This window comes from Glycine soja, chromosome 7, assembly GCF_004193775.1.
Source record: "Glycine soja cultivar W05 chromosome 7, ASM419377v2, whole genome shotgun sequence".
Taxonomy (NCBI): Eukaryota; Viridiplantae; Streptophyta; class Magnoliopsida; order Fabales; family Fabaceae; genus Glycine; species Glycine soja.
Window position 1 is genome coordinate 21353410 of NC_041008.1, and position 10216 is coordinate 21363625.

The following is a 10216-nucleotide window of genomic DNA, read 5'->3' on the forward strand; positions in this document are numbered from 1 at the left end:
ACTTTGCTGCAGTGTTTATGGCTAAAAACAACAAAAGTGGAAGTCAAAGTAAGCACATCGACATCAAGTACTTAGTCATAAGAGAACATGTTAAAGAAAAGAAAGTGGTCATTGAACACGTCAACACTGAGTTGATGATTGTTGATCCTTTAACTAAAGGCATGCCACCAAAGAATTTTAAGGATCATGTAGTACGAATGGGACTTGGTTCCATGATGTAATTTCATTGTACGTACATTTGTTATTTTCAATGAAACTCTTATTCAGTTAGATATTTTCTCATATGGTTTTGTGCACATATTTATTTATTTCGAGAAAAATCATTCGGTTTAGATATAGAATAAACATATGGTTTATTCATTAAGTTGAGAGACTTGATATATTGTGGTACATGGAAGATACTACTCATCATCAGAGTACCTATCGCCATGACTCATATATTATGTTTCTTGTTACGGTTGATGTTGAGTTAAATGGACCAAGTGGGAGAATGTTGGAAGTCCACATTCACGCTCCACATGCTTCCTGTTTATATTTTATTATTTTGGAAAAATTTAGTTATTTTTGAATTTGGTTCATTTTCCATCCACATTCAACCCATATCTTTGCAATATATTTGCAACCACCTTCAGTAACAAATCACGTACCCATCCTTTATCTCACGTACTGATAACTTCATATCTCACGTTCTGATAACAAGTTAAGCTCTGTGATGGACAAATTCTATAAATAGGATGGGGTGCTCTCAGTTTTGTATCACTAAACCCACTTCTCTATTAAAAAAAAAAAACACACCATCTATTCAGAGTGAGTAAGGGTCTGGAAGAACAAAACTGTCTTTCAGGTTCGTGTGTGTGCCGCTTCGCGTTCGATTTGCAATGGCTGGAGGTACACTCGTAATATTTTAATTTCCGCTGTTTGATCTGAATATGCCATTTAAATTGATTTGCATGTTTAAATCAATATATGTATATTTTTCACGTGCAACATACTAGAGGCTCATGGACAGAGTTTTACCCAACTTGATAGAAGGAATGTGGAGGCTTACGTTGACGATATGGTGGTGAAATCAACTTTGGAAAACATGCATGGAGCCGATCTACAAGAAATCTTCGATATGATCAACAGGTACCGGTTGAAGTTGAACTCGAGAAGAAATGCTCGTTTGACATTCAAGCAAGAGAAGTTCCTCAATTTCATGCTTTCACAAAGAGGGATCGAAGCTAACCTAGATAAATGCTTTGCGATCGTTGTGGAGTCCAAACAGCATAAAGGAAGTACAATAATAGTTAATAGGTCAGATTGCTTCCTTATCTGGCTTTCTTTCAAAATCTGGTGATAAATCCTTTCCTTTTTTCAAATGTTTAAGATAGAATGAAAAATTTGCATAGTCAGAAGAATGTGAAAAAGTTTTTTGTCAATTGACAAATTTTTTGGCAAGCCCTTCGATCTTGACAAAATCCACCTAAGGGTTACCCCTTTTTATATATTTAGCAATGACAAAATATATTTAATGTTTTGTATTGAATTTGCTAATTGACGCCTTTAAGCCTTGGAGGCTTAAACTTTTTTTTATTTGATTTCCTTAATTGTTTGTTGTTTTGGATATGCAAACAATAACTATATCTCTATTTTGAACGTAGTGATGTGCTGTTACGTAGTTTTTACTGTTTTGGGAAACTGTTATGAATCTTATTATCTTAATTCTGGATGTGTTTAATTTTATGTGTTTTTCTTTATTTTTCAGCATATATATTATATTATATAGATCTTGTAATATAATGTACGCAGGGATCTAAATAGTGGCTATCCCGTTACCGCTATACCATTTTTGGAGGGCCGCCCCTATCCGCTATTAATTACTATGCTTGTGACATATTTGCCAAAATAGGTTACACATGTGGTTTTGTCTAAGGATAGATTATATATAGCCTATCATCTAAAAAACAGATATATGTTGCAGTATTGCTTCTTTCAAATAAGTTAATTGAATGACACAAATAAGTTAATTTATACCAGGCATTTATCCTGATAATATGCTCCAAACTTGTGTCAACATCCATATTTAAGGAGTCCTTGTGCGCGAGTTACGGTATTTCTTAGCCTGGTCAATGTTCATTATAAAAATCACAAACACAAACCCGGGGGACAACCAAAAGTTAAGGAAGCAATGATTACCTTATTACAAGATTCATAACATTGTTTATATCATGTATTCTTCAAATAATAAAGTGTTAAGGAACTACAAAAGAACTCACATAAAATTTATAATATATTCATTCATCAATTGCACGTAAGGCTCGTATAAACTATAATAAAAATATAAATAAATTAAAAAGTAACTTAAATTTTTATGAAATCTTAATTATCAAAGTGAGAGATGGACACCAGTTATTAAATGATATAGAGTAGTAACTCCCAACTTTACTGAAAGCAAAATGTAGCATATCCCTGCAAGTACAGGGTAAGCTCTTTCTCCAATACGTTTCTCACCAGTGTTTTGCAGACAGTATTGCTTCTTTCAAATAAGTTAATTGAATGACACAAACAAATAGACAACCAATATTGCTAAAAGAAAAGCAAATATTTGCATATCAATTATGTTAGAGGATTTGTGGTTACAACACAATCATAATGATTTCAAGCCATTGTGTAAAATCTTTGCAAGCATAGCTTTATAAAATAAAAATTTATCTGTCTAAAACAATATAACTTCTTAAATTGTAATGAATAATTTAAGTAAGCAAAATTACCAAAAAAGAGTGTGATATATATTCAAGCCTGACGGAAGTTAGATCGCTAGAGCATATCATCCAGATAGTGCTCTAAGTGTCAAAAAGCACACACACACTGGTTGTAAATCCTCACTAGCACCAATCAGTCCTGAACCTACTTCATACACCTTCAACATCAAGAAAATAAAATTAATAAGTAAATGAATAAATAAGAGTTAGTAGTTCTTAGTTGCATATTAACTAAATAATCAGAATACTCCTAAAACTTATCATGAACAATTCCTAACACATGCATTACAAAAGAAATCAAATATTCGAAACTCAAGTGTTTTTAGTAGATTCATGAACAAGCCAAAATTCACATCTAGTAATCGTTTCTGCATCTGGACCAAACACCTTTCCAACCATATTATATATACGATTGATTCCCCCAAAAACAAAGGTTTCACCAATTTGTTGAAGGTATTGAATCGTACGGAGTTCCTTCTCCCTATCAACCTTTGACCCCTTTTCAACCTCAACAGAGGATATTTCCGTCATAGGAGCCTTCCCCTTCATAAACTTTGTCTTTTTGCCATGTTTTGGTGATTAGCATCCACTGGCTAAGAGAGCTTTGTGTGCACAGGTGAAGGGCCTCCTTTCTTTGAAGGCCCATTCTTATTATCCTTGACAACAAAAGTCTTTTTACCCTCTCCTTAGGGCTTTGCTTCCTACGCTAGACAAATTTCTTCTATAACCAGTATTTTTCCATTAATTCCCAGTTTGCCCTTTTTTCATTCTTCTTATTCATTTGTTCCTATTTCGCTTTCTTGTTACACCATTCACTGGTTTGTTGGAGGCTGAGGTCGTTGTTCTATTGTGGTTGGTTACCTGCTACATTGAGGGCGTGGTTGTCGTGGTGGTGGGTGTTAGCGGTGGAAACAGCGGAGGAAAGGTGAATTTTTTACATTTGCGATGAATCCATATACGAATTGGTAATCCATAATAGTTCATATGGATTGACAATCTATATGACAATCCGTATGATCCTACGGATTAACAAACTATATAAGTTAAAAAAATTTAAAAAATTTATTTTTAATGTATTTTTTATAAACTTGGTTATATTTATTAATATATTTGTATAAATATTAATATATTAAATAATTTATTCAAGTGTATAAAAATTTAGATATAAATTATTATATATATGTTTATCAATTTCAATGTAATATATTAGTATATGTAGTAAAAAACTAATAAAATTGTGTCATAGTATATGCTAAAAAACATATTTATTGACATATCTACATAAATGTTTTTTGTCTAGTGTAGAAGATTTTAAAATAAATTTCAACATTGAAGTTTTTTAAAATAAGTAGATTTATTTATAAATAATTAGAATTAATTAAAAGTAATAACAATTCATATATTTTATTAAGAGATAAATTATTATTATATTTATATAGAGGTATGAATTATTATATGTCAATCCGTATAGGCTACACGTATGGAATTTCATTAGTTGTCGTTAGTTTATCATTGAAATTTTTTTAATATTTTGTTAAGATGGACGAAGATCAGTGGATATATAAAAGCATTATGTTTGAAGAAATTAATATGAATGAAGACAATGGAGAGGAACTTGGTATATTTGAAAATATTGATTGTTCTGATGCCTTCAATACTTCTCAAGTATTAATATGATTTTTTATTAAGTTAAAGTAAGTAAATGAATGTCCTAAGAAGACTAAACATGTATTATCCCTTTTGTAGGTGTTTGCTACTCGTGAAGACGTATTGCAATGGGCTCGTACTGTTGCGTATGATATTAGTTTTGTGACTGTGAGAATGAGGTCAGAAACATCAATTGGAAAGAGAGGAAGGATCTCATTATTTTAATTGGTTGTGAGAGGAGTTGATGGAAGCTTGCTTGTGGGGCTTCTATGGAGGCTGGATCTTTGAGCTTCAATGAAGTCTTTTAATGGTGATTTTCCACCATGGAGATGCAGCGGAAGACAAAGGAGAAAAGGTGAGAGGAGGCGCCATCCACTAGGGAATAAGCCATGAAAGAAGGAGCTTCACCACCAAGATGAGCCTTGGATAAGAAGCTTGGAGAGGATGCTTCAATGGAGGAAAAGAAAGAGGGAGAGAAAGAGAGAGGGGGGAGCACGAAATTGAAGGAAGAAAAAGGGAGAGAAGTTGAACTTTGAGTTGTGTCTCACAAGACTCTTATTCATCAAAGTTACAACAAGTGTTACACATGTTTCTATTTATAGACTAGGTAGCTTCCTTGAGAAGCTTCTTTGAGAAAACTTCTTTGAGAAGCTAGAGCTTAGCTACACACAACCCTCTAATAACTAAGCTCACCTCCTTGAGAAGCTTCCTTGAAAAGATTCCTAAAGAAGCTAGAGCTTAGCTACACACACCTCTCTAATAGCTAAGCTCACCTCCTTGAGATGAGAAGCTAGAACTTAGCTACACACCCCCTATAATAGCTAAGCTCACCCCCATAACAAAATACATGAAAATACAAAAAAAGTCTACTACAAAGACTACTCAAAATATCTCGAAATACAAGGCTAAAACCCTATACTACTAGAATGACCAAAATACAAGGCCTAAATGAAGGAAAAAAAACCTATTCTAATATTTACAAAGATAAGCGGACTCATACTTAGCCCATGGGCTCAAAATCTACCCTAAGGCTCATGAGAACCCTAGGGCCTTCCCTTGGATCTCTGGCCCAATCTACTTGGAGTCTTCTATCCAATGCCCTTGTGGGGTAGGATTGCATCATTCCCTCCACCTTGGAAAGGATTTGACCTCAAATCCCGAGGTTCTTCATACTCTGGGCTCCTTCCCTCAACACCTGTAAAAAGAACAAAAACATATGTATTAGTGGTGTTTGGTATGTTGAAGTAAGGTAAGGTCTGAAAACCCATTTCCTGGGCATCTTCCCATGAAGGAACATGGTTTCTCACCAACTCAATGAGTGGTGCTACAAGTATAGAAAAATATGGGACAGACCTTTTGTAAAAGTTTGTTAAGTCATGGAAGCCCCAAATTTTTCTTATACTTGGTGGAGTAGGCCACTCAGGAATGACCTTTATTCTCTTAGGGTTCATGGGAACCCCTTGATCACTATTTGAAAAATTAAGAAAAGTAACGCAATAAAACATACCTTTTTCTGTATTTTCATATTGATTATTCCTACCAAAAAGTATGACAAACCTAAGGTGTCCCATATGAGTACCTAAGTTTGTATTCAAACTAAAAATAAGAACAAACCTACCTAATGGGTCCCTATGTACACACACCATGAAGATGTTAGGTGTACGAGTGATTTTACAAAAGAGGGTTGCACCACTCAAAACATTCATCATACCACCTATTTTAGGGACTTGGTGCCTAATAATACCTATTTTGGGCACCAACAAAGCACAAGGATTTAAGCTCTTGCGAACCAAACCCTCATCCAAGAACTTCTTTACTTGAGGAATAAATTCAAGCCCAAGAGGTGTGGCAATGCTAGCAAGTGTCTTTTTACAAAAGAGAAAATGTGGAGATTGTCTAAGAGGGAAAGTTTCTTTAATGTTTGTCTTTATTGTAAAATGAGTTTCCTTCTTAGCTAACCTCTTGGAGGAGACACTTACCTCCTTACACTTCTCTTTAACCACTAATGGTTGTCCATCTTCTTGGGGGTAGATTTCTTCACTAGATTCTTCCCCTTTTGCTTATTCACTTTCACTAGAGGAAGGTGAAGTAGTAGCCTCATCTTGGCTACCATAAATGTCTTGGCCCCTCATAATCATGGTTTTTGTGGTGGGCATGGAGAAGTAATGTGGCCTCTTCCAAGACATTTAAAGCACTTTATAGAGCTAGTTTTCTCTTGCATACTAGCCTTAGGGGCTTGCTTTTCTATTGCCTCCCCCTTATCATCTTTGGGCTTAGAAGGTGTCACCCCTAAGATGCCTTGACCTTGGTCTTTCTGATATGAACCCTCATGGCACAAGGGCTGACTTAGGATCGTCTAGGATTAAACCTTGATGGAAAATGCGGAAATTGATTAAGGAAAGGATGGAAAATAAGGTGGTTAATTTCGTGGGTCTTAATAAGGTGGTTCTTGGCATAAAATGGATGAATGGGATGGTAAAATGTAGGTTAAGTGGTGGCTGGACAGAAATATAGAAATGGCAATAACTGAAGCTACAGGGCTCCAAATGAGGTTATTCCAAAACGAGGTGAAAGGTCTCGTTTTGAAAGTCAATTTAGGCTCAAGAATCACTTAATTTGAGTGCGTAAAATGGGAGTTATGGCCACGAGATAATTCTGGGCAGAGGTGGATTTTCTGGAATTGTGGTTTGAAAGAACAAGGGTGAAGATGAAAGGAAGGAAAGAATCACTCTTTCCAGCGAGGGCAACACACAAAGGTTGTGAAAGTCCTTTGATACAGCCAGGGTGTTCTTGAATCACTCAAGAATTTAGGAGAATCACTCTCACTAAGATAAAAGAGATAAACTCTAATTTTCTGAATAAAACTCAACTTGTGTTTATTGATAAAATGGTTCAGCTTATATAGAAGCTTTACAGCAGATTTTAGTAATGACCCACTAACCTAGAATTAAAATAACTTAATGCCATTAACCTAGGGAATTAAAAAAAACTTAATGGCTGAGTGTAACTGAAATTGTGGCAACCAAAAGTCACCCCCAACAGCCAACAAGTCAGCCACCATTTGGTCTCCCAAAAGGCTGATGCCTAGGTTGCCAATTGGGCCCTTATTACAACTTGAACTAAACCTAACTAAAGCCTTTTTAATTGATTAACCCAAAACATATTTTTGGTCAGCCAACTTTACAAGGATTGGGCCATTATTTAGACAAACTAAACACTCTAAAAATTGAGACAAAGTGGTGTCATTTAGTCCTCCTCCATTTGGGCCATGATACAACTCACAACCTTGGACTTTTCTCCTTGAAACTTGGGCTTGTATTCAAATAGTATGGACAACACTTGTTGAAGAGCTTCCTTGGCATTCCTTGCTCTAGCCCTTGTCATAGGTCCTCCAAGTCCTTCAAGTGGATCCTTGCCCTTGCTCTTGGTCATGTCCTCATCATTCTCTCCCTCTTGAGAAGGATTTGTCCTCAAATCGGATTCTCCATCTGCATCAAAAAGAGGTAAATCAGAGACATTGAAGGTGGAACTAACATTATACTCACCGGGCAGCTCAACTTTGTAAGCATTGTCATTGATTCTTTCAAGCACTTGAAATGGTCCATCTCCCCTTGGTTGAAGCTTTGATTTCCTCTGTTCCGGAAACCTTTATTTTCTCATGTGCACCCAAACCCAATCTCCGGGTTCGAAGACAACCTTCTTTCTTCCTTTGTTGGCTTGTTTAGCATAGCTTTTATTTTTCCTCTCAATTTGATCTTTGACTCTCCCATGAAGCTTCTTCACATAGTCCGCCTTTGCTTGACCTTCTTTATGCTTAAAAATAGAAACATTAGGCATAGGCAAAAAATCAAGAGGAGTTAGTGGGTTAAAACCATAAACAACTTCAAAATCATCAAAAGTGTTAGTGGTCAAAATCTGATTTTTGCAAAATAAGATATATAGTGACTGTTTAGCACGAAACAACCTCTTGACCTCACTTTTTGTGGCTAAATAGCTCTCCCTCACTTCAAGTGTTTCACTCTTCTTTTGTTCACTCTTTTTCCTCTCAAGTGTTTCCCTCTTTTTCTCACTCTCAAGTGTTTTGCTCACTTTTTCTTTTTCTTTTTTCTCTTGAAGAAGTTTTTCTCTCATTTTCTTTTGATCCTCACACACTTCTTGTGGACTCAATGGCTTGAGCACAATCTTTTTGTCTTGGTGCATGAAAGAGATCTTGTTGGTGTAACCGTCATGATTGGCTCTTTTATCAAATTGCCATGGTCTCCCCAAAAGTAAGTGACTGGCCTCCATAGGAACAACATCACAAAGTACCTTATCATTGTATTTCCCAATGGAAACGTCCACTTCCACTTGCTGCCTCACTTGCACCTCCCCATCCTTACTAAGCCATTGAAGTTTGTATGGCCTAGGATGTGGTTTAGTAGCTAAATTTAGCTTTGGCACTAATCTAGCACTAGCCACATTGGTGCAACTACCTCCATCAATGATCACCATGCACACCTTGCCATTGATTAAACATCTAGTGTGAAAGATGCTTTCTCTTTGGCTCTCCTCCTCATGCTTCAACTGACCACCAAGTAACTGCCTAATCATCAACAAATCTCCCTCTGGAGTCTCCTCTTCCTCTACGTACTCACTCTCCTCTTCTTCTTCAACATCGGATTCACTTATATATTCTCCATCTCTAAGAACCATGGACCTTTTGTTAGGGCACTCATAAGCATAGTGTCCTAGGCCTTGGCACTTGAAACACTTCACATCTCTACTCCTTTTAGAGGGTTCCTCTTGGGACTTTGAGCGAGTTTTTGATGGGATAGGTGTGGAACTAATAGAAGTAGCAGCCCCATCTTTCTTACCTTTGTCTTTCCAACCAGAAGAATCAAAGTTGGTAAAACTCCTCTTAGCCACTCCCTTCCTTTTTAATTGTTGCTCCACTTGGATTGCTTTGTGAAGCAAATCATCCATTTCAACAAAATCCTGCAGCTCAACAATATCACGGATATCATTAGTCAAACCATTAAGAAATCGAGCCATAGTTACCTCCTCATCTTCTTCAATATTTGCTTGAATCATGAGCACATCCATTTCCTTGAAATACTCCTCAACCCCCTTGTTGCCTTGGGTTAGTTTTTGGAGCTTGAATTTCAAGTCCCTTGAGTAACTAGCCGGCACATACCGCTTCCTCATGATCTTTTTCATCTCCGTCCATGTATCAACCATTGGCTCTTCATTTCTTGCTCTCTCCTTTTGTAGCTTGTTCCACCACACAAGAGCATAGTCGGAAAACTCCGTGGCGGCAAGCTTCACCTTCTGGTCCTCCTCATAGTTGTTGCATGAGAAAACATGCTCTATTTTCGTCTCCCACTCCAAGTAGGCCTCCGGATCATTCTTTCCTTTAAATGGAGGAATGTTGAGTTTAATACCATCAATTCGGTTTTGTCTAGGAACACCATCATTCCCTCTTCTCCTCCTTTCTTCTTCATTATGATCTCTATTCTCCATTTGATCCAACCTCTCATGGAGCGCATCATCTCGTTGTTTCATTAACCTCTCCAAATGTTGCATCAAAGCTTACATTTGGAATTGCGAAAGCCCCACTCCATCATTAGGATTAGTACCTGACATCTCAAACAAACAAATCAAACGTAACAAGACAATTATAGTTGTTGTTTGAATACCTCACCCACTCAAGTGTATCACACAATTATGGCTTTTCTCTAATGAAACACTCTTGCCTTTTACCACTCTAATTCCCCTTGAGTTCTTAGGCAATTCAAGAGATTATGGCCACAACAAAGAACAATTCACCAATATGTGTAAGGTAAGGC

General features: G+C 36.5%; 1 long non-coding RNA gene across 1 annotated transcript; it reads right to left on the bottom strand.

Moving 5' to 3' along the window:
• Positions 1-2565: 2565 nt before the first annotated feature.
• LOC114417666 lies at positions 2566-3418 on the bottom strand. Its single transcript, XR_003667871.1, has 2 exons — positions 3098-3418; positions 2566-2902 (listed from the first exon to the last, which is right to left on the bottom strand). It is a non-coding gene; the product is annotated as an uncharacterized LOC114417666 (long non-coding RNA).
• Positions 3419-10216: the final 6798 nt, after the last annotated feature.